The 24,856-nt window shown below is 45.7% G+C and overlaps 1 protein-coding gene across 4 annotated transcripts in view; it reads left to right on the top strand.

The window, feature by feature from the left end:
• Positions 1-24,856, top strand: part of AFF2 (AF4/FMR2 family member 2) — a 472,276-nt gene that overhangs the window by 259,857 nt on the left and 187,563 nt on the right. The gene's annotated exons all lie outside the window — the stretch shown is intronic.

The following is a 24,856-nucleotide window of genomic DNA, read 5'->3' as shown; positions in this document are numbered from 1 at the left end:
GTACTTAAAAAGGCAGCAGGTAAGAAAATTCCTAGAGAGCACATGGATTTGAAAATGTGTTCAGTTGGTCTCTTCATAATCTTCAGAGGAACTTTCCTTTGCCTGGCTATCTCAGTAGGTTGGCTTACGTTTTGCAAATATAAAGCACTGCCAAGCATCTCTTTGCTGGATCTGGCAAGGAACTCTTTTCCTACATTGTGCCTTTACAAGAACAACATGAGGTAGGTTAGCCTGAGAATGAGCTATTGATTCAAGGTAACCGAAGTAGAGATCCAAACCTGGTTCCTCCAGATCCTAGTCAAACACACTGTAGCACACTGAGTGTCTGATCCACCTCTCCTGAGCTTCTGCTTCTTGTTGTATTGCCACCCACAGGTTAAGTCCTGTGACATCATATCCCTGTGGAAATAGCCTCCATTGGGAGGACGTGGGGAAAGTGAGGCCTGAGAAACTTCACAGACCTTCACTTCAGGAACAGTCCGATTCTCCTTAGGAACATACATTCCATACTTCTGAACAAATAGCTGGACAGGTGTGATATTAATTAAAAGCTTCATCGTCTCGAGCAAAACAAAACCTGTGCATAATTAGAATAAAATGATTGGAGTTAAATGAACAAAAAGTCTGTAATTTATTCTCTCTCCTTCTGATGGCTAGCTTCAATCTAATGACCTTGGAGAATATGTAAATTGATCAGCAGGTGAATGTGCCCTTGACTGAGGAAATTATGTGCAGTGTTACCATTCTTTTGCTGTTTGGGGGAGGGGGACCCTACTAATAGACTTAATAAGTGCCAGACACAGCTGAGGAGACTTGTTCACTGATCAAAAATTAGCTTCCTAATAGGTTTTATTCCATTGTCCCTACCCACCACCCTGCCACTCTGTTAATGGTTTCCTTTTGTGACATATATAATACACACATACATATATATACATGCACACACACACATTTCTTTTTTAAAAAGATGTAAAACAGCAGTGCCAAACCAGAAGGATGATGACCACATTTGGATTATCTGCACAGTGTCTAGCGTGGGCACAGATGTATTCAGGAGCCCACAAGCATTTTCCTGTGGATCTGGAAGCTTTGCAGAGAGAGGACGAGGATATGATCTGAATTTCAAATGCTTTGATGTACGTCATCGGCTGAGTGAACAGCAAAGCTCTGCCTGGTTGAGTAAATCATGGGAATCTGTCAAATATGGGAACACCTTGGGAAGGATGTGATGTCAAATATCAGTCACTTAGCAACCTAGCAGTTTGCTTGCTCAAGAATGAGTAAGAATGGCTACTTTCCAACAGCTGAATAAATAAAAGTTAAGCCCTGTGTGTCTCTTATGTGCTGCCGGAACTAGTATGACTTTGGTGTTGCTGTGCTGTCAGAAGATTGCCCAGGGCTGGGTGTGTGTGTTTCAGTTCCAGGGCAGCTCTGCCCACCCATGGACGCACTTGGACCTGAATGATTCTTAAGGGTTAAGCAAAAGTTACCAGGTCAGCACATATCATGTGGACAGTCTACATCCCATATATATGCAGGGTTCCAGACAATTGAGTGACAGCCTGCAGTTGCCTCTGGCCCAGCTCTATAGAATTTTTAAAAAATCACTTTTCAGCCAATATTATCACGCCCAGCTTCTGTGAGTTAGGAGACCTGGGATTGAAACAAGGTGGAGTTTGGCAGGGCAGAAGCCAGGGTTAATCATGGCAAGATTGTGCCAGGAATGAGATAGGGAACCTTTCTAGCAGGGAACCTTTCTAGCTGATTTGAATAGGGAGAAAGCCAAACTTGGGAAGCTTTCATAGGGGAAGGTGTCAGGCATTACCACGTGATCTTTTTTGGCCTGTTGCAACTCAGGAGACAAGGTCTTCTGACATCTACTGCAAGGCCCCAGGCTTCTCTTATGACTCCTATTTGCTCCATTTTGAACCCTCCTTCCTGTCCCTGTTTCCCACAATTATCTGTTGTCAGTATGCACATGCACTGTTTGTCCCTGGTGCTGTCACTCATGAGAGCAAGACCCATGCATTGGCAGGGTAGTTCTTACCCTTTCCCCCTTCATAAAGGGGATGTTGAATTTCCAGCTGCCCCAAGGGCATTTATGGAGATCCAGTTCCCTAACCAAGGCACCCGAGTGACTCCATGGCGCGGCACAATAAGAAGAATACCAGTGCAGCCAAGGCTCAGCTCACTCATAGCAGTAGGCAACAGACAAACTGCATCACCTTCTGGTTCCACACTACCTCCAGCTGACTCCAGATGTTTTCTAAAAGTCTAGTTTATCCTGTGGTCCATGACAGTGTGGAAGGAATGAAGCGCGGACCTGGCTTTGGGCAACAGTCCTTGAACCAGTCCTGATCTTACATTCTCTCTTTTGGCCATATTAGAGCATGATGGAGTACTGAAAATTTAAGAGAGACAAAACGAAAGAGAAATTGGTTATCGTGAACTTGAATGGAAATCACCCAAAGCCTTCAACAATGGCTATTAGCAACTGCACCATTGTTATGCCACTATGAACCTGCTGTATAATATGAGGCCACTGGCCCATCCAAATATGCATTGTCTTCACAGACTTGCTGCTGCTCTCCAGAGCCCGAGGCAGAAGGCAGTCTTTCCTGACACCTCCTACCTGAGCTCCTTTGAACTAGAGGTTGAACCTGGGACACTGGGCAGGTGAAGGCTGTGAGCCACAGGCTCTTTTCATTTTGTGGATGTGCACAAGTGGAATAGCAAGCAATAAGACAGGGCCTTCTCCTGTGTCGCTTGCAATCTAAAATGCAATTCAGGGAGGCAATATAAGGAAGGGGTGAGTGTGAGAGAGATGGAACAAAAAAGGAAGGTTGAAGGTGATGAGGGGAAAATATCACTTCAGCTTATCTACATGTATTAAAGCTTCATTTCAATGGAAAACAAACATCTGATTCACAAGTTATGGAATTTACAGGTTGTATCTTTATTGCCCATCTTGACTTATTGTCTCATGTTACTTCTGTATTCACCTCAGTTCCCACATGATGTTGGCCAATTATGACTGGAACAATGGCACCCAAGGCGGAAGCCCCTTATTTTCATGTGTTGCAGTTCCAAACATGCATATATAAAAAAATGAAACTAACACACAAGTCACATGAAGACAGAGTTGGGAACCAATACACAACTTGTGCTCTGTGTAATGTGTGAACTGAAGAAGAAGAAGAAGAAGAAGAAGAAGAAGAAGAAGAAGAAGAAGAAGAAGAAGAAGAAGAAGAAGAGTTGTGTTTCATACCCCTCTATTCTCTACCATAGAGAGTCCCAAAGTGGCTTACAAACACTTTCCCCTCCCCACAACAGGTATATCTTGTGAGGTAGGTGCGGCTGAGAGAGTTCTGAGAGAACTGTGGCTCACTCAGCAGGCTTCATGTGCAGGAGTGGAGAAACAAACTGCTCTTAACTACTATGCCACACTGGCTCCAAATTAAGCCAAAGGCTAAACAGCTAAGTTAAGTCAAAGTTAAGTTAAAGACTGGCTGCAAGTTAAGACAAAGACTTAATGGAAATGTGGAACTTGAAGAGAGATTTGAAATGGCATTATATAATTGTCCTGAATGGTTTCTTTATTGGATTTATATCCCACCTTTCTCCCTGGCGGGAACCCAAAGCAGTTTACATTATTCTTTCCTCCATTTTATTCTAACAACTACCCTGTGAGGTAGGTTGGGCTGAGAGTTTGAGTTGCCCAAGGTCCCTGGCAGAGTACTCTGGCACTGTAACCACTGTACCACACTGGCTCTCTGAAAAAGAATCCAAACCGTAAGAAACATTTCTTTGAATCCTCTCCTTCACCCCAAGAGTGAATGCTCTGTTGCTTTAACCCCTTTCCCTTATGGGCAGCAAACTGTAGATAAACTCTGCATTCTCTAGCTTGGCAATTGCTATGCTGGAAGAGGATTGCCTGACACAAGGAAATTATCTTTTGGCCACATTGCACTGCTTTACATATGCTGTGTGTTGCCAGCTGTGCACAAATTAGGCATTGAGTAGGATGGAATCTGTCCCAGTAAATTTATATTCTGCGGGAAAGACTAATCATTTTCACAGGTGCGTAGATGATGATGATGCCGAGCGTAAAGACAATGCAGCATCAGGGTCGCGTTAGGAGATCTCGGTGAGCAGTCATAAATCTGGCCTGACTTCATTTGCCTGGCAATATTTTTGATATCCCCAATATGTTAGACAAATCAGCAGTGGAAATTGAGATGTAAAGGGCTAGTAAATTGCACAGCAAGACTGTTTTGGCTTCTCCCTGCTACGGAAGGAAAGAAGGGTGTATGTATATGTATGGATATAGTACCCACTTTATTTTATTACCATTGTGAATATATTTTCTTTATATTTATGAGTTTTGTACAATGCTTGGAACCATGCTTCCTATGATGCTGGAATTCTGTGTTTTGAACTCCAGATGTGTTCTCGGGCTTTAAGGAGAAACTCTAAGAGCAGTTATGCTATATGGATTGGGGCTGATTGGGGAATGGGCATCTTTCCCTGCCCATGCCATTTCCTCAATTGAAAATACCCCCCTTTTCTAGCCTGCTTTAAACCATAGTAAGAAAAAAAATATGTACTTGGAGTATGTCTATATTTTCCTATTTAGCCTCAAAGCATCCTGGGGATTAATTTCTGATCAATGCCAGGGGGTTGATTTTTTAAAAAATCCTCCGAAAAAAATTCCATAGCTCTGATCCATATCAGTGGCTCCCCCACCACCCTCCCTCCAATGCTGCAGTCAAGGGCCAAATAATGCATCTGGAATTCTAATCACAGAACTCCAGCATCATTTGTTGTGACATCCTGACATATTTTGACCTTGGCGATCGCCGGAGTTATATACACTAACATCACATAGCCACCACCAAACACAGTAGTAATGTATGTTCTTACAAAATGTGTGACATGACATAGCCAAGCTTCCAAGTTGTTCCTGTTCCACTTGCTTGCAAGAGGGGGTGGAACTGGAAGCATCCTATCATGATCTCGTGCTCTTTATAAGTATGGCAGAAGACTGCGAACATGTTGCAGGGTTACTTTTTCTAGAGCAGCTATCTGTTATCTTTAACCTGTAGTCTCAGCCTGAACACTGAAGGCAGCAAGTTTTTTTTTATTTCATTCAAAAAAGTTCAATCTTTGCGTGACTTTAGAGCTGTGAGAAAAAATATACCAGCACTGCAGCCTTCTACTTCCAGCTCTTTGTAGCTGCTCTATCAAAGCCAGCTTTTGACCTGGACTTCCTATATAAAGTCTAAGCCCAGAAGCAAAAGCATTTTATGAGGAAGTGAGCATTTAAAGATGGACATTGGGCATAGGATTGTGTGTGGTCTCCGCATTACGGAGCCCAGATGTTGGAAACTAAGTGGAGTCGTGATGGTGTCTCCCGATGATGAGAAATGATCACAAAGTGAAGGGGGGTCTGCCAAGGATGCTTGGTTTAATATAACGTATTGAAGGGGGTCTGCCAAGGATGCTTGGTTTAATATAACGGAGTGCATTTGCACCCATTTGTCTTGAAACTCTTCCTTGTTAGCTTTTAGTTTTAGTGATGAGTATCATTTGTGTCTGGCAGTAGCACGTGCCTTCTGAACAGAGCTTACTCTGCAAATTGTTCGCAAAATTCAGGGGCAAAACAGTTTAAATGGTGCAAGACCAGACTTGGCGTCACTGAGAAACTGAATTTTCCAGCTTATTCAGGGCTTCTGTAATGTTAGCAGGAGTGCATGGGAGCAGCAGTGGCGTAGTGGTTAAGAGCAGGTGTACTCTAATCTGGAGGAACTGGGTTTGATTCCCCGACTCTACCCGCCTGAGCTGTGGAGGCTTATCTGGGGAATTCAGATTATCTTGTACACCCAGATGCCGGCTGGGTGACCTGGGCTAGTCACAGTTCTTCGGAGCTCTCTCAGTCCCACCTGCCTCACAGAGTGTTTGTTGTGATGGGGGAAGGGGAAAGAGTTTGTAAGACCCTTAAAGTCTCCTATAGGAGAGAAAGGGGGAATATAAATCCAACTCTTCTTCTTAACTGGCCCAAGCTACTAGCCTTTGTATTGTAAGAGAGGAAAGGCATGAGCCCAAGATAAAAAACCAATTTCAGACAATCATCTCAACCATGATTTGGAGCACTGAAAATCACCCTTAGGACTCTCTTTTCCTGTTCACTTTTCTTTACTTCCTTCTGAATTCTCCCTCCCTCCCAAACACACTTTTAGTTTTTGCTAACATCGAGATCAGCAAATTATGGCTAGTTCTCCCCCCCCCCAAAAAAAAAACCAGAAAGAATAATTTGAATGAAATTTTTGGTGCTTCTGTGAAGGGAAATTGCTAACCATGGTTTGCCAATTAGGATATCAACAAAAACCATGGTTAGCACAAGCCATTAAAAGAGGAAGCTGCAGGAGTGGAGGATAAGGAGGCATGCAAGCCCACCCCACCATAGGTTGGAGGTTTCATCTGTTTGAAGGTTGTATCTGATCCTCCATAGTTTGAAGGATCATCTGAGCCAAACCACGAGGTAGGTCCTGGAAATTTAAAAAAATGTAGATCTAATGGAAAATTATGCATGGTAAACCTAGATTTGCCATCTATAGTACATTCAAAAGACTCATGCAGTTAACTCTGGCTGTCTGCACAGTAAACTCATTCAAAGAGACTTACAACATTTCCTGTTGCTGAGTTTCTCCTCCCAACAATCTGTCTGTCTGTCTGTCTGTCTGTCTGTCTGTCTGTCTTTCTTTGCCTCCAAAGTAATTAATACATAACTAGTTACATACTTATTTGTGTATCTCTCAGTGCAGAATTCACAAAGGTTTGGGGAGCAGCTACTGCTCTCAAAAGCTAACGCTGCACACCTCCCATTGCCACACCCCAAACAAGCCCACACACACATAGTTTGGGGAACAGTATAGAGTTATAGTGTTTGTCAAGCATGCCTCTATTTACATTTGTTTGTTGTTTGTTTGTTTAAAATTTTTATACTTGGCCTTGTCTCTTCAGACAAGGCAGCTAACAAAATTGCAAATCTTGCAAGGAGGACTCAAGCACCAGAAGAGTCCAGCACCAAATACACACTTGAAAACCAGTTCACACAGTTGAAAAACCAACACACACAGTTTAAAAGCACATCCAGCAAAGTTTACTTTCCATCAGATGACTTCCAAAGTAAAACACATTCTTTCCTGAATGCGGCAAATGAAGGAGCCTGTTGTGTCCACAGTGAAATATCACTTGGAACAGTGAAGTAAAAAATATATTCAGATTCTATTTGGAGGCAAAATAGGCCAGATGGGGAAGGCCGGGGGAATGGAACTCCCGAGCGCAGATCATCACAGAAACGACAACAGGGGAATTTGTTCATCCCTCTATGTTACTCATTTTTCCATCCTTGAATTTGTTAGATTTTTCAGTTTAAGGCATGAGCTGAAAATATCTGCGGTGTACACCTAAAAAGGCAATTTGCAAAGAGGCTCTAAAAGATGGGGAATGTGATATTGCAAGCAGCCCGGAGGGGAGATCCATGTAGAGCACTTGAAGCTCAGGTGTGGGGCTCAGATGTAGTCACCAAGCTGTCTGCTCTTTTTCTTCTCTTCAGCTTGAAAGTAACGAGAGAGCAGAGCAGCAGTCGAGTTGCTCACTGGAGGCCTCTCTTCGCGAAAATAGTGATCATTCTTCCTTATTTCTGTGCCTGAGCAATTCTGCCTTTGTTGCTTTCTGAAAGAAGAAGTTGTCATGATCTCCTCATTACCATTTTTCTTAATGTGATAAGTGAAAACTACAAGGAAGCTATCATGTTTGAAAAGCGAGAACGGTCCTCAGAAGCCGTTATACTGACTGCCGGCATTCCTCTTTGAAAAGACTGGGGCTGGGGGGATTTCGCTAAATGCATCATTCTGTCTCCTTTTGCGAGCGAGTTGTCATTTCGTGTGTCTCTCGCTTAGAACACAGAGTGATCCTTGTAAAAAGGAGAATGCCGTATTAGCGAGGCTAGCCTTTGTATCTCTCCAGCAAAGCGAGATCAACAACTCCCTTTGGTAATTGCTGGAACATGATAATAAATTGCATGTTGTACTAGGGGAGGGGGGGGGGGTTGGAATAAAGTATTCTTTGGCAGGTTTACTCCAGTTCCACTTTGTATGATAACTGGTAATTGTCACCGCTTGACACTTGCTGGAGTTATGCATAACATTTGCTGCTTAGGGCTAACTAGCATGGTAATCATGGTTCTCCTGGGTGGTCTTTACATGGGCGTCTATCCAGCTTTTCTCTGCGACCTCCTGATAAACTGTTGCTAATGAACAGCCTTCTAGTCTTTGATGACCAGCTGGAGGCAACAAAGACAGTGTGAGCCGGAGTAATAATTACAATCCATTTTTTGAAGTCACATCACTCAAAACCTTCTTGGATTCCAGGATCGCAATATTTTGGGGCCTTCTTGCCTCACCCACCCTGGATAAGACATATCATTTGAGAATGAAGGATCCTCACCAAGAGGTTTTTAATTTTTTAAAGGTTTGTTCATTATAAGTAGTACCCTTGCCAACAGTGCGAAAGGACTCTTGCAACATTCTCCCTCAACATTGGGATTTCAAAATTCTGTTGAGAAAATGACAGGGTTGCATTTAAAGACCCAGCGAGGTTCCATTCGGCATTGCACTTCGGCATTTTCCAGCAGGTAGCTGATTTTGAATATGATGTGATGCAGTGTCTTTTGAAAGTTTTGTCTTCTGGGACCCTTTCCATAACAATTTGTTGACTTTAGAAAACCCTTAAACATTTGCCAAGGAACTCTTGCACATGGGTGCTGTGTGGTTTCCGGGCTGTACTCTTGCACAATTCAGAGATTTTGGGAATGTTCTAGAGTGCACATTTAATTAGAACGCTGCCCAAGGTTTTTTCTGGCACAGAGTCACTTTTGATAAATTTAAGTGTAATGTAAAAAAACCTCCAGTCAGTATGCTGCTTTGTCTGTTATAGTGTTGGGCCAGATGTCTTCCAGAAAAGCTTCTAAGAAAGCCCAGGGTTCTGCAGAATACAATTTGACAATGCAATTTGAAAACTACTGATCTATTACAAAGATCCATCATGTTTTGTACCATTATGAACTTGGCAGCCAAGTGCTATGCTGTGTTTGCCTTGGATTCAAACCATGTTGAGTCTTTTCAGAAGACCAGGACCAGTTGAGAAGAGGTTAAATTCCTGATGGTCACATCATAAGAAACCTCTGTCCATGGTAATTAGAGGTCAACAGTTACTTTATACAATACAGCTTGGTCAAAGGAGGCTGGTGAAGCAACACTCAGAAAGTGGGGAAGAAGAAGCTGTTTCTTTTCTGTTTGCAATTTATACGGCAGGCAAGATGGACACATTTAGCAGGTTCTTCAATACTCGAAAAATAAATTAAAGACATTGGAAAACCTTTCTTTTCGGCAACACAGTCCTGCATGTCATTTTAATGGCCTCAAGTTATAATTTAGTGTCCCGTTTTAATGAAAGAGAATCATGGCTTATAGTACGAAATAACTTAGAAGTAAGCTGAGAGGAAATAGAGAATTCAGGTTTTGAATCCTTCTATATTCTAAATTGAGTGCTAATGTGCTACTGGCAGGGGCTGATGCATTTAAATCCTTTAGGATTTGGTTGGCTTATTTGGGCGTTTTGTAAAGATGCAGATTAGACGCTGGCTGCAGTGGTTTTTCAGCTTAGTGCATCAAGTAGAACTAAATGGTTTCAGGACTAATTCCGCAAACAAGCTCTGTTAGTACAGTCTAGTTTTTGTCCCCTTGGTGAAATTGACAGAGTGTAATAAGGACAAAAGGGAAGTTCTAGTGAAGTGGTTCTCAACCTGGGGGTTGGGACCCCTTTGGGAGTCAAACGACCCTTTCACAGGGGTCACCTAAGACTCTCTGCATCAGTGTTCTCCATCTGTAAAATGGATAAATGTTAGGGTTGGGGGTCACCACAACATGAGGAACTGTATTAAAGGGTCGCGGCATTAGGAAGGTTGAGAACCACTGTTCTAGTGGATCCAAGAAATGGTTTATCTAGTTCAGAATCCTATTGCTAACCAGATGCCTCCGGAAGGCCTCCAAGCAGGGCACAAAACCTCCCTCTTTTATTGCCTTTCAGCACTGGTATTCTGAGGTTTACTGCTTCTGAACATGGAGGTCCTATTTATCGTTTATTACTAATAGCCACTGGGAATTGGTCTAGTCCCTTTTTAAAGTCAGCATTTCGTCCTGTAGCAATGGTCCCTTCTGCACACGCAAAATAATGCGTTTTCAAACCACTTTCACAACTGTTTGCAAGTGGATTTTGCTATTCCGCACAGCTTCAAAGAGCACTGAAAGCAGTTTGAAAGTGCATTATTCTGCATGTGCGGAATGACCCAATGAATTCCTCAATTGAATTCCTCTTTGATGGAAGTAGCAGGTTCTGTGGTCTGTTCTGAATCAACTGTCATCAACTTCATTGGTGCCTTTGAGCTCTGATACTGTGCAAGATAGAAAACTTGCATCGATAGAAAATGTCCTCTTTACACACTTTCTCCACCCCATGAATTAATTTATAAACCCATATCACATTGCGGGAGGGACTTGCAACTTTGCACAAGCCCACCTTCTCCTTTTAATGAGGCTGCTATGCCTTCTCAGTGTCTTAGGGTTTTACAAGTGCCTGCTTCATTCAGTCAAGCAAGAAGTCACATGCCTAGAATCACATGAGCTTCTGGAAAGATCTGTCTCCTTTCTTCTTCCAGCCAAAGAGGAGAGGCAGATACTCATGCACAGATAGACTGCACAGACACCCAGACTGAGCACTTGCATAGATAGAGTTTGCTGTTCCTACATTTAGTGTAAATTAATTTGTTATCTAGAAAAGTTCTACAAAACAACTCACTCGCATCTCTGCTTTATTATTTGTTCTGCTAGTTCCTTGCAATACAACACAACGGCCATATGTACAATACTGGCATGCAAGCAAGCTCAAGGCCTGCTTGGGCCAACATTTCATGCATGGCTGTAGAAGTTCCAGAGTAGATAGGGTAGTGTTTGAATGCAAAATCACATGGGTAGATTTCTTTTGCCCTGCATGCATTAAATTATGCTTCATGTGGTGTCTTTTGAAGCTGAATTTTGAAATATAAATTTTGTAAAGAAATAAAAAAGAAAGAAGTGAGTGCAACACCAGTAAGATTCTCCAGGCACAATATACTCCAGAAGCTCATACCAATACTACTGATGCCCCCTTGCAACATTGCCCTCCATCTGTGTATAACTGACAGTTGTGTTTTAGTATTTGGAACTGGGATTGATTGCATCTGGAAATGGAAATAGACCTTGCTAATGCTGATGCCTTTGGTTATTTACAGTCCTGTTTTAAAATTGTAAATTATAATTATGTTCCTTCCTTGGGGCAAGCTTCAAGAATGGGGGCAGTTTAAAAAAAAGAAAACTGTCATATAAAGTAGGGGAGTTGTTTGTTCATTTGTTTCCTTGTTTACCCTTCCCCAGACAGATGGAACAAATTATCACGCACCCCTCAAACAACTGCCAATGCTAAACAGCTTCCAAAGAACAGTTGTTTTGTTTACTCAAAGGAACCTTGCCAAGGTTTTAGAATTTGCAGAAATGAAATTACATGTTTCTATTAGTAACGTCTTAGAAGAATTAGGTTTTTCTTCTTTTTTTGCCCTTTATTAGACTTTGTCATGTGTTATACTGCTCTGTCATCTGTTGGGAGTGCAGATGACCTCCATTAATCAATGGATCAGTGGAACCTTGGGACTCGGGAAAGAGGACCTAGAGGACTAGCTGTGGCCGAGTCAGGCATATTCTCCTGACCAGGACACTTCACTGCTGCTTCATCCTTGAAACAAAAAAATAGACATGAATGTGTATTCATTCATTCTGCTTAAGTTATTTATACTCCGCCTTTTTCACAAAAACTCAAGGTAGATTACACTTAATGAGTCTATACAATTAACACAATGGGACATCCAGTGAATAAGCCTGGAATCACCCAGAAAGAACTGCAGCATAGCATAGTTATTCACATAGCATATTTAGTGATACAATAAATTATACAAGACAGTATTGGCACACAGACCTCAATCATTCATCCAAGCAAGTTTGTAAATCCATTTTGTACAGTGGAACTGTATTACCTGTGCAGGGAAGCCCTCTTGAATAGCTCCATTTTGCATAGTTTGCCAAAAGACAGGATACTGGGAGTTTTCCTGACCTCCTCAGGCAGGCCATTCTACAAGGCGGAAGCACGTGTATAGGCAGTTGTTGATTTTGCCCATTTGCAGGCTGGCATCTGCAAAAGCCCCTGCTGACTTGAGCAAAGTTGTCATGAGCATGGGGAGAGAGATGGTCCCACAAATAAGAGAGGCCAAGGCCATGAAAGACTTTGTATGTGATTGCCAATAGTTTGAAGTGAGCCCAGTAACAGATGGGCAGCCAATGGAGCAACTGCAGAATGGAAGTAATATGCATGCTTAGTCTCACACCCATTAATAGCCAAATGGCAGCATTCTGGACTAGCTGGAGTTTCTGAGTTGATTTTGAGGATTTCTGTACAATGCATGACAGTAGTCTAGTCTCAGTGTTATTGTGTCATGGATTCAGGTGACCAGATAACTAGAGTTGCCAGGCCCACAACCAGGGTCAGTGGATCCCTCACTTTGGCCCTCCCCAGCAGTGTTCAGCAGGCCAGTGGGGGACTTACCAGTGGTAAATTAGATCTCAGTTTGGTAACCAGCAATGCAATGATGTCATTTCTGGAAGTAACGTCATCACAGTGCTGAATTGTTGGTGATACTCTAGTATTTGAGCAACACTCTATGGTAAAAATGCATTTTACCATAAAGTTTTTGCCCCCAAAAAACTTCCCACGCTGTCAGCAATGTGATGATGTCACTTCCAGAATTGTTGGTGCCAGCCTTCCTCTTTAGCTGGTAAGTCCCTTCCCCCCCTTCCCTGCCAGTTGCCAAGCTCTTCCTTTTGACTCCTCCCACTTGTGTAATTCTTCCATTGGAGACTTTCAGAAAAATCCTGAAACTTTGGCTCATTCCGCACATGCAAAATAAGGCACTTTCAAACTGCTTTCAATGCTCTTTGAAGCTGTGCAGAATAGCAAAATCCACTTGCAAACAGTTGTGAAAGTAGTTTGAAAATGCATTTTTCTGCGTGTGGGGAAGGGGCCATCGATTCCGATCCTGGGACTAGTTAATACAGTTGTTTCAAGGATTAGGGTTGCCAGCTCCAGTTTGGGAAATCTTGGAGATTTGGTAGGTAAAGCCTGTGGAGGGTGGTACTGGGGGAGGGAAGGAACCTCATCAGGGAATAATGCCATAGAGTTCATTATCCAATGCAGTCATTTTCTCCAAAACAACTGATCTCTGTGCACTGGAGTTCAGTTGTAATTCTTAGGAATATCCAGACCCCCTTTTGGAGGTTGGCAACTCTAGAGTCTAGACACAGTGTGTAACAGATTTTCTCTGTGATACACCTCTGAAGATGCCAACCACAAATGCAGGCGAAGCACCAGGAACAAGATCTACCAGACCACAGCCACACCGCCCGGAAAACCCACCACAACCAGAGAAGATTTGGGTTTGAGGGAGATTCCCAAATTGTTGATTCCCCGCAGTGGTTTCTTATGGGGCTTGTTCTTGTTATTAACCAACTAGAAAGTGATCAACACAAATGAAACAAAATGAAGGGCAAGCAGCCAAACCTCTGAAAAGCAAGCAATTCATCCGAATGTCTAATTCCATAACGTTCTTCTTTAATGTCTGCCCTTTTGGATTTAAATCCCTTCCTCTCATCTACCCTGCAGCCGCTTCAAACCCATCTTGCAGAATTATACACCTTTCTTTTTGAATCTTTACATTCTCTTTGAGCACTGTTGGGGCCATTAACCCCACAGCCCTACAGACAAATTATGCTCTGTTTTTTTTTTCCTGGTAGCTGTTCATTAAGTATCTGCTGTATGTATCCTTCTCAGTTCCTTACCTGAGGGCATCTACAGCTAGTTAAAAAAAAAAGGAGAAGCTTGAGAAATGAGCGTGTCTAGCCCCAATAATAAAACACGTGGAGTCAATTAAAGCAATGTTTAAATAATTTTTCAGGAAGGAGGATGCTTGAAAGGCAAACGCATCTGTTGAGCCAAAGCAACTTCTAAGCCAACAAAGCCATTCTCACTTAATCATTGTTTGCTTATATGCACACTTTGCAAAGCAGCTCTACATCTCATCCATCAGCAAAGACAATTCTGGAATTGTTTTAAAGTCCAAGCCATGTGAAAACAAATTCTGATGATTTTGTGGACTTCTTTCCTTTAAATTGCACTCTAAATCACTTTGGTTTTACACTCTTACACTCAAAAAAATTCTAAAAGCATCCACATTAGGAAATGGAATTGTTCTTCACCCCCTTCCCAAAATTAAAAGCTTTTATGATTCTTTGCTAACTTCCCTAAAGTGTACCCACGATACAGTGTCACAGGCTTAGAACGAAGGTGAACATTCACTTCAGAGCTGTGTTGGGGCTAAGCAGGAGATTTAAGGTAATATTTGCATATGTCACTGATGGAAATGAACTTGCTTTTGGCTTGGGTATTTTATGTTAAACACTATACTCTGCTTGTTCTTAATATGCACTATTCAAAAATTATGCTTAATTTGAAAATACTCATTGAAAAAGGTTAATTTATGGATTCAGAAATCAGTCAAGTTGTGATTTTTTGTTTGTTCACAATTAATTAACACATTTAACCACTGTATTTTAAACTAATCTCTACAGAATGCCAATCAGATCTAGCCAGGTCCCCAGTCTTTATTGCCAGTGAATCTATCAGGTACTGTATCTTTCCCATGGTATGTCTAACTTATCTTCAAGTACCCGAAAAACAGAGGGCTTTTACTCTGGCATGGAACCAGGCCTTTCCTTCAGTTGTCCTGGATGGCTGATATAGAAAGAATCCTTATCGGCATAGAAAGTGCGGCTGCGGATCTGGGCACAAAGAAACAACAAAGCATGTGTTTCTCCATTGTCAGTATTACAAAAATATATGTATTACATTTATTTCCCCACTCTTGTATAGATTTGCAGGCCACACAGAACAGTATTATATTTCCTTGCTGCTTACAGATACTCATTCTGACATAACATAAAGTGCTGCCAGGTTTTGTGTAGCAGCTCTTGAGATATTCTGCAGGATGGGGTGTGTTACAAAGCATGCTTAATGATCTGACTATTATAGCCTTCTGTTTACCAGTTTTATTGTTCTCTTATGCCTATCCCCTCTCTTATAGTTTTTCAAAGTTAATTTAATAGTTTTCTAATTTTTTGTTCCCTTTTAATATTTATGCTTTTATCTTGTTTTTATATTCCCAATTTTATTTTTACCGGATTATTTTAGATGTAGATTTACAGTTTTAAAACATTTTATCATTTTACCTATATTTTATGGATTTAATACATGAGAATTGGTTGATACCAACAAAATTAGTTAAAATTCAGATTCAGATGTTTTGGGGCATAAAATGATTTGTATGCCCGAATCCGAATCATAGCCGATTCGGATATGCCTAAAAATTTGGGTAAATCCAAAAAAATTGAGTCTGTTTTATTTATTTATTTATTTATTTATTTATTTATTTATTTATTTATTTTTATTTATTTATTTATTTATTTATTTATTTATTTGTTGGTGTTTTTACACATTTTGGCCTGCAGGGGGCAAATTTTTAAAGCTAGAGGCACCAAACTTTCAGGATCATCTGAAGATTGTCCTGATGATTCTCCCTAAGTTTGATGAAGTTTGGTTCTGGGGGGGGGGATTTATTGATCCTCAAAAAGGGTGCCCCAATCCCCCATTGTTTCCAATGGGAGCTAACAGGAGATTAGGGCTACACTTTTGAGGATCCATAACTTTGGACCCCCTGAACCAAACGTCACCAAATTTGAGGAGTATCATAAGGAAAGTACTCGTCTGATACCCTGAAATTTTGGTGACAGTAACTCTAAAACTGCGCTCCTCACAGTCACCCAAAGTAATTTCCCCAGATTCTGTGCTCTGTAGTGGCTGGCTGGCTCCATTGCAGCCAATGGGAAATTTCAGTGGGAGGGCTGTGGAGTGCACATTTCTCATGGTAAACCCACAAAACTTTCAGGGTGTCTTCAGGAGAGTCTCTTCATGACACCATCCAGGTTTGGTGGCCGTTGCTTCAGGGGGTTCAATGTTATGGGCCTTCAGAAGGGTAGGGTCCATCTTCCACTCCCATAAGCAACATTCCTTAAACCTGGATGGTATAATCCAGAGACTCTCCTAAAGATATCCTGAAAGTTTTGTGACTGTACCTTGAGAAATGTGCACCCCACAGCCCTCCACCAAAAATTCCCCATTGACAGCAAATCAGAAGTCACTGCAGAAAAAAGAATCTTGGCCAAATTTCTGGGGGTTGTAGTCACTCCCATGGGAGTCGTCAGCTAAGGGCAAGAGGCGAGACGTGACGGAGGGGTTTCCCATCTCCTCCTCCCGGTGGAGAGCCGCCAGCAGCGGGAGGCAGCGAGGTGTCCGTGGTTCCTAGCGACTCTGCCGCGTGCTGGTTCCTGGCACCTTTTATTATGATTCTAGCGGGGGCGTGTAGAAGGGCGGAACGGGGGGAATTCCGGGAGAGCGGGAGACTGAGAGATCATCATGTGATGCATGATCTCACCTGGCTGCTATGTCTGCGGAGAGGAGCATCAGCGTCCTGGGGCCTAATCAACTCACCTGGGGAGCAAGACCATTGTCCCTTTGTCCGGACACCCAGTGGTTGTGAAGGCCAGGTAGTTCATTATGACCACTGTGACTCATCGGGGGGGGGATGAGGGGTGGGGAGCAAGTCGCTGACCAGAAGGTCGTAAAGGGAGGCGCCGGTGTGCCAAGCGCTCTCACTACGGTGCTGCTGGGTCAGCAGTGCATCCCTACATCTCCTCCTCGCTTTTAAGCATTTTAGAAGGGAGAGGCTGAAATGTTGGGGTGATTTAAAGGGACAGCTCATCTTCCTCCGCCGATTTGGCCAAGCTGGCCCGAAGCTGCTTTTGTGCAACATTAGAACTTCCGGTTCGCGATGGCGTAAAGTGGAAAAGTCAAAGGGTTTCTTGCACAATGCGTTACAGGCAAAAAGTAGATATGCATCCCGAGCAAGGCAAAACTCCAATAATAAAGCATACAATCAAAACCAATGCAGAATTGAACAGTAGTACAGTATCTGGCCCAACTCATGCACTTTCATATGAACTTCAACAATATTACAAACAATCAATCAGGCCATGCACGATTAGAATTGGTGGATTCTCACATATGTTGCGCTGAGCCAAGGAACGGCTCGATAGTCTTGGTGTTACGCAGGAAATAAGTCGCGGGACTCCTACAAGGGGAAGTTGCTTGGAAGGAAACATACTCCGGCCTATGGCTAGAGCATGCCGCGTCGCTCCCGGCAAAAGGGGGGCCGTAAGAAGAGGAAAGGGGGAGCGGCGGCGGCGCTGCGGCTTCCGGGGTGGAGCCTGAGGCAGGATGATGGTGAGGCGGCAGCAAGAGAGTTCCGGCAGGACGGATGCAACAACAACAAATAACATAACTTCTAAAAATTAAAGCATGCAATAACTGCACATGATCAGCTGGGTTTACAGTATTCTCAATAATTCCTTTGCAGGTCGGCTCCAAAGGGCATCATGTATATAGATGGAAACAATAAACATAGCTAAACAATACAAAGGGCTTAAGGTGATGGAAAGGGAAAGGGGGGGGCGAAGCTCCATGGCTGCATAATTGTTAATCAATGCACGACTCTTGCTGTTTGGCCACCCAAAGCCTTTTAGAAGGCGATGGTGGTAGAGGTCCATGGATTTCTCAAGAAGCGGTAAGAGAGCTACTGATAGTCTTTAGCATTGCAAGTTCAGTGACTCTCACGAGCAAGGCTGCGAGAGAAGGCAATACGTTCCGATAACAACTCAGGTGGCTGGAAACAAGCCGGAGAGTTCCAAAGGTTAACCTATCAGGGAATGTTCCTGGCTTGCAACTTCAAACTTCCAGCCAGGGGGCGACAGAGAGGGAGAGAGAATGGCAGCTGTAGATGAGGAGCAGCGCACACACAGCGTCAACCTCTGAGCCATAGCTGGCCCAGGGCAGAAGGATCGAACGCTTTGGCGGGCGGTGTTTACCGAATTGTTCTGTGATGTTGGGTCTGGTCTGTGCTCATCAGGGGGTACCGCATCGCCACCGGCAGGAGGCGGCAGAGCAGGCAGAGAGGATGGTGTACTGAAGCAGCGCGATGATTGCAAAGAGGGCGGAACAGAGATCCTCGGGCGTCTCGGGGTAGCCTTTGCTTACGCAGCAGCTCTTTGAGCTTGGCTGGCGGTCGCTTTGACATCCCCCCAGGTCATCTGGGTCTTTGGACCGCCTGGGCGCCGGTGGCGGCGCTTCCGTTGAGGCTGCCAGTATGGATCCTCCAGAGAGATTCGTTCCATCTCTGGGATGGGGTTGGTTTCCTCCTGGCACCATTCCATGGCTTGGCCTGCCAAGTGGCGAAGTCGGGATCCACAGGAGATCTGTAGGAAGAAGGACTGAAACACACAATTCCCCTTCCCCAGGTTATATATGAGGGCCGGGTCCTGCCAGGTTTGGAGAGCCGATGGCGGGAGGTCAAGATCAAGTCTTGTTGGATTTTAGCGTTTGATATAAGAAGGACGGCGGAAGAAGGCTCATCTTGCAGCCTGCGTAGGCCGCTTTTAATGCACTCTGTTGGGGGCCAGCCTTCTACCCTCTCTTTAAGCTGTTTGACAGGGAGGGCAGGAGGGTGGTATGCGATCCCGGCGGGAAGCTGGCTTCAGAGCGCCATCAGGGTACGTCAAAGCGCAGGGTCCGAAACTCGTGGGAGGAGGGGGGCTGAAGGACCTGGAGGGAATTGTGGGTGTGCATGCTTAATTTGCAAAAATACACAAAAGAGGGCTTGGATGCGCTTTGGTGGGGTGATGGATGCATCCGGGAGACAAAAGCAATCAGGGCGACAGGGCAAATTTCACACACAAAGGGGGAGGGGGTCTTTCTTTGCAGGGAAAATGTACTTTACCGCGACCTTTGGTGGTTAACGCCGAAAGAGGCCGGAATGGTGCTGAATTTGTAATCGAATTATCTTTGGGAGATGTTGCCCACCCAGACCGCCTCCTTATAATACGGCTCTCGGCCAAGGGCCGGAATAAGTCAGGAAAACCGGAGAGCAACATTGCTGGGGCGCTGCCGGTTTTATGCGCGCGAATTTGGTGCTGCAGTATCCTCCTAGTTTAGGGCCGAAATGTCCTGGCGGCGCACCGGCACCAGGATGGGCCCAGATTTTAATCCAGGGAGGGCCAGCCAGCCAATTTGTTATTCTCCCGCCTTTGGCTGGCTGAAAATAATAGAAGGAAGGAAGGAGGGAGGGGGAAGAGCTCCTGGGCGGAATTTAGGGAGTGAATCCAGGAGACAGCCAAAGGGCACGCAGAAGAAAGCAGGCGCGGGGAAGGTTTTGGAACTTTACCTTCCCCTCCTGTAAGGAGACCTTGGGCTGTTTGAACTTCGCTTCCTACCTTCACAGCGGAGGCTGTGTGGCAGTAGGTGTGGTCGAGAGAGCCCCCAGGCATTGGGACTAGCCAGGTGTTCCTAGCGGAAAATGTGTGGGAGCACGGGAAATAATTCTGGCTCCATATATAAAACTTGTGCTACGCCAATGTCGTAAACAAATGTAGGCCCAGACAGCCAAAGAAAAGGGTTCTCAAGGAAAAGCTTAAAAGAAGAATTTGAGGGTTTAACTAAGATGGAGGGCGTGCTCGAAGCAGGCTCCACAGGCATCCTAGGGAACATGCACGAAAGCTGTGTCCTGCTCAAGGCTGATGCTGTAATGGGTGAAACCTTTCAGGGCACTGGCACACATAATCAAGAGAGGAGAAAAAACTTAATTGAGGCACAGGATATGCAGCTTCTAGAAGTAATGGAAAAAATCCCTCTTATGAGGGGAAAACTTTTAGGGGTCTCTTGAGATGGGGGCAAGACATTACAGAACATATATATAGCATACAGAGCACATATATAAAGTAATGAGGAGGATTGCATCTCTGATTTGAGCAGTCTTGCTCTCTGGATCTTGCAGGGTGATTCCTTTGCGCGGCTGTGATCCTGCTTTCCCTGAGGTACTGGAATTACTTTGTTGCCACCGGGAGCTGGAGCTTGGTGGGCTTTGCACAGGCTCAGAGGCTATGAGATCTGGTTTGAACCTTACAGCTGCAGAGGGCCATAGGGGGCTTCTTCTTCGCGAAGGACTCTGGGCTTAAGGCGCTGACAGCAGATCTTCCCCTTTCCATGCCCTCTCATTGCCCGGTAGATTGGGCTTATGTGGGTACTCTGAGGAGGGTTCAAAACCGCAGTCCTCTTGGTTAATGCGAGACGGACTGGGCATAGTGCCAGAATGTTGGTGTTCTCTTCCGGCCAGCATTTCTTTCTGTTGCACCCAGTGACTGTGGACTCTGCAGAGATTTTGAAATGCGCTACCACTCTGGGGTAATTGGGCGGAGGCATGGGTGGACTTTGGAAGCAGAAGGGGCTAGCAGAGCAGGAAGTACAGATGTAGGGGTGGAGCAGGCAACGCAGATTTAGGATTAGCTGAACTTAGATCAGACTCGAAAGTGAAGGCATAGAGGCAGGATGATCGGATGAACTTCGCAGTTCCGGGCGGATGTTTGTCCACACCTGGATGTGGGATGGCTCCCTGGTGCGTGGAGTCGATGACTCCTGATGATGGTGAACAATCCCTCGCCCAGCGGCAGAAGCGCTTTGGTAAGACCAGCCCGCCCAGCCGGTCTCCAAGGGGATGGGATCACTACACTGAGCTGGAGCAGCTAAGATCTCTCATGGGGAGTCTCCAGGGGAAGGGCTCTTGAGGTGCTGGACTTCTGGGTTCCGGGCTGGGGAGATGCCCGGGCGCTGGCCTTCCCAGCTGGCATTGGGAGCACCTTGGTCTTAGGACCTTCCTGGGGGTCTTCGTCAGACCCTCAGACGTGGCTGGGGAGACCCCTCCGGTGCAGCCTACAATCCTTACTGGAAGTGTCCTGGCTTGTTGCAATTGAAACACTCGTCTCGGGGCTCGTCTCTATTGGCAGCTGGAGAGAGGCTCAGGGGCGGCTAGAAGGCTGGCTTTGATGGGCTAAAAGACCCGATGAGATCCTGGCAAGCTCTTTAAGCGATGTCGGCCAGTTCGGGGTTCCTACCTAGACCTGTGCAGGACTGCTTTGCTGCACTCAGCGGAGGGCTGCCTTCTGGCAAGGCGCTTTCAAGGAGTTCTCGGCTCTGGGCCTCCTTTTGTTGTCAACCTGCCTTTTTGAGGGGCCTCTTTGGAGCCTGGTTCACGAATTCTAAGCATAGGGCTCCTTGGAGGCTTCTGGCCGGACGCTAGAAAAGCTTTTGGGCTGGCCAGTCCGTGCTGGGGATCTCTCTTCAAAAAACGCTTTGTAGGCGGTGATTACCCAGCAGGTGACCGTAGGCGGGGCGGCCTCCGGCAGGACAATTTGTGCGCTTGGGGTTAGGTGGAAAGCTTCGAGCCAGAGTGCTAAAAGTGCTGGCGCTGGGCGGTGTAGGCGCTCGCCAGAGGCTGCTCCTCTGCTTACATGCACTGCTGGCGCTCTCACTTTGCTTTCCCAGATCACATAACAGTGCGGGGTTTAAAAGCATGCGCGAAAGGTGGTTTTCCAGTCCTCCGGAACCATTAGGTGGTTCCTGGCTACTCGCTTCCCAACATGCCTCTCACATAGGGGCTGGTGATTCCTCATCGCCCCGCGAGCATTGCCTTGGCTATGGAGCTCAGTGAGAATGTTGTAACCTAGGGGGCTGTACTTCGGCTAACTTTAACAATGCCATCCTCCCCCTCACGGGTATCTGTGAAGTGAATGGGGCATAGAGCAAGGATATCGGGTATCGCTCTCTCCGCCCAGGGTTTCCTTTTCGCAGGTCGCGCTAATACGCTCTGGCGAGGGTTTTGAAACCCGCGTCATTACGTGGCGCTGACGGAGGTGCTATGGCTTCCAGAAATGAAGGCGGAGTGGGAGGGGCGCCGGAGCCGCGGGAGAATTTGAAGGAGTGCAGGGGAGCAAGGCATGGAAGGAGGGACAGGCGCACCAATTTAGGAGGTGCGATAGAGAAAATTCCGGGTGAAAACTGAAGTTGAAAGATCGGGAAAGGAGGGCGGCCTACAGCAAGGGAGCCATAGGTCCTGCAGGCCGATGGCTTTGCCATGTAAAGCATTGTCTCCACCGGGCCAGTAGTGCAGTGACACCGGCGCCGCTGCAGGCTCTGCAAGGTGCAAGAGTGCTCTCGATGTTTTCCCAATCCTTAAGATTCAATGTCCCTCTCCGGGTACTCATGCGGACATTGAGCTTCAATCTCCCTCAACTTCAATTATTGCGCGAGCTCCCCTCTCTTCTATCGGGACCCTGCTCGCTTTCGGCTTAACCGCTTTTAGCCTCGCTAACGTCGCTTCTGTCATGCAAGCCCCTGCTTTTTTGCAAGCTCCCATACTTTTACCGTGTTCCGCCGGACGAGAGAGTGTCCTAGGACTCGGGTTCCCTGGATGCGCGATCCAGCCGGATCGGCGATACCGTAAGGTGGGTCCCTTGGATGCCCATCCGAGCTGGATCGCCGGGTACCGCGTCCTTCCTGCAGGCGACGGTAAGCAGGGTGGGAGGTTCGAGGATTCCCGGTTTTCGCACCAGCTTGTAGTCAGTCCCCGCGAGGGTCAGCTTCTACTATGAAAGAGGCGTGGATGCGGAGGTTTCCCATCTGGTGGAGAGCCGCCAGCAGCCGGGAGCGCGGGTAAGTTCCATGCGGTTCCTAGCTTAACTCTGCCGCTGCGGTGGCAAGCCGGTTCCTGGCACCTTTTATTATGATTCTAGCGGGGGGGCGCAGAAGGGCTGAACGGGGAATTCGGGAGAGCCGGGGAGACTGAGAGATCATCGGCGTGATGCATGATCTCACCTGGCTGCTAATACGCGGCGAGATATGGAGCATCAGTCAGCTGCCTGGGCCTAATCCTTACCTGGGGGCAAGACCATTGTCCCTTTGTCCGGGACACCCGGTGGTTGTGAGCCAGGTAGTTCATGAGACCTGTGCACTTCACATCGGGGATGAGGGGTGGGGAGCCGGGTAAGCGACTCAGAGCAGCCAGGAGCGCCGGTGTGCCAGCGCTCTACTTACGGTGCTGCTGGGTCAGCAGTACATCCCTACAGGGGTGTCTTCAGGGGGCGCATTTTCAGACATTTCAGGATATCATCAGGAAACTGTTCTGATGACACCCCCCAGGTTTGGTGCAGTTTGGTCCAGGGGAGCCAAAGTTATGGACTCTCAAAGGGGTAGCCCCCATCCCCTATTAGCCCCCATTGGAAAGAATGAGGGATAGGGGCACCCCCTTTTGAGGGTCCATACCATTGGCCCCCTGAAACAAACTGCACCAAACTTGGTGGGTATCATCAGGACAATCACCTGATGATATCCTCATAATTTGGTGCTGATATGTCTACAAATGCACCCCCTGCAAGCACCCCCAGAAATTTGCCCAAGATTCTTTGTTCTACAGTGACTTAGTTGCATTGCAGTCAATGGGGAATTTCTGGTAGAGAGCTGTGAGGGGCATATTTCTGACAGTTGGTAGCCAGTCACTAAATCTTCTCAGGGTATGCCTTTCAGGAGAGTCTCTGATGACACCATCCAGGTTTGGGGAACTTTGCTTCAGGGGGGTCAATTCTATGTGCCCCCAAAAGGTTAGGGCCCATATCCCACTGCCCCCGGAAGCAAAGTTCCCCAAAACTCTGATGTGGTAGAGGGTGGTCATCCAGAGTCCCTCCTGGAAGATACTCTCGGAAAAGTTTCTGTTGGTTTTACTTCTCAAGTGAGAAATGTGCACTCCACAGCCCTCTATCAGGAATTCCCCATTGACAGCAATTCAGCTAAGTCACTGCAAAACAAAGAATCTTGGGCAAATTTCTGAGGGTGCCTGCAGGGGGCGCATTTTTAGATGTATCTGCACCAAAATTTCAGAGTATCATCAGTAGACTGTCCTGATGATACACCCATGTTTGGTGCAGTTTGGTTCGGGGGGGGGGCAAAGTTATGGACTCTCAAAAGGGTAGCCCCCATCTCTTTAGCTCCCATTGGAAAGAATGGGGGATGGGACACCCCTTTTGGGGGTCCATAACTTTGGCCCCCCGAACCAAACTGTACCAAACTTGGGAGGTATCATCAGGACAGTCTCCTGATGATACCCTGCAATTTCAGTGCTGATATGTTTAAAAATGCGCCCCCTGCAGGCCAAAACGTGGAAAAACACCAAAAACATAAAAACGCAATTCAGCTGGTGATCCCAATCCCATGGATTCGGATCAGATGGGATTTGGACAGCTCAGATTCGGACCCTGCTCGTCCGAATCCATCCGAATCAATGCAGATTCGGTCAAAATCCAGATTTGGACCGCCCGAATCTCCAACCCTATAATCAGCCATTGGTGAAGGAGAACAGGTCATGGAGGTTTCTTTGTATTCAAAGTGACTTGTGTGTTGGTTCTGCAGTGCCGATAGTGACCAGAAGCTGCATGCATGTAAAACCAACTGTTAAGCCAAGGCAATGCCAGGCACACACCTGCACATTTAACCATAAGCTGGCAATAGAAAGCTATTCATGCTTCGTGTTAGAGCAACAGCTCCTAGACAAAGTGGCACAAGTTATTGTGGCTTGGAGGAGTAAGCCCTTTTATGGAGGAGCTGT

The sequence above is a fragment of the Sphaerodactylus townsendi genome, linkage group LG13, assembly GCF_021028975.2.
Source record: "Sphaerodactylus townsendi isolate TG3544 linkage group LG13, MPM_Stown_v2.3, whole genome shotgun sequence".
Classification (NCBI taxonomy): domain Eukaryota; kingdom Metazoa; phylum Chordata; class Lepidosauria; order Squamata; family Sphaerodactylidae; genus Sphaerodactylus; species Sphaerodactylus townsendi.
Note: the sequence above shows the minus strand (reverse complement) of the source record. Positions and strands in the feature narration are given on the sequence as shown.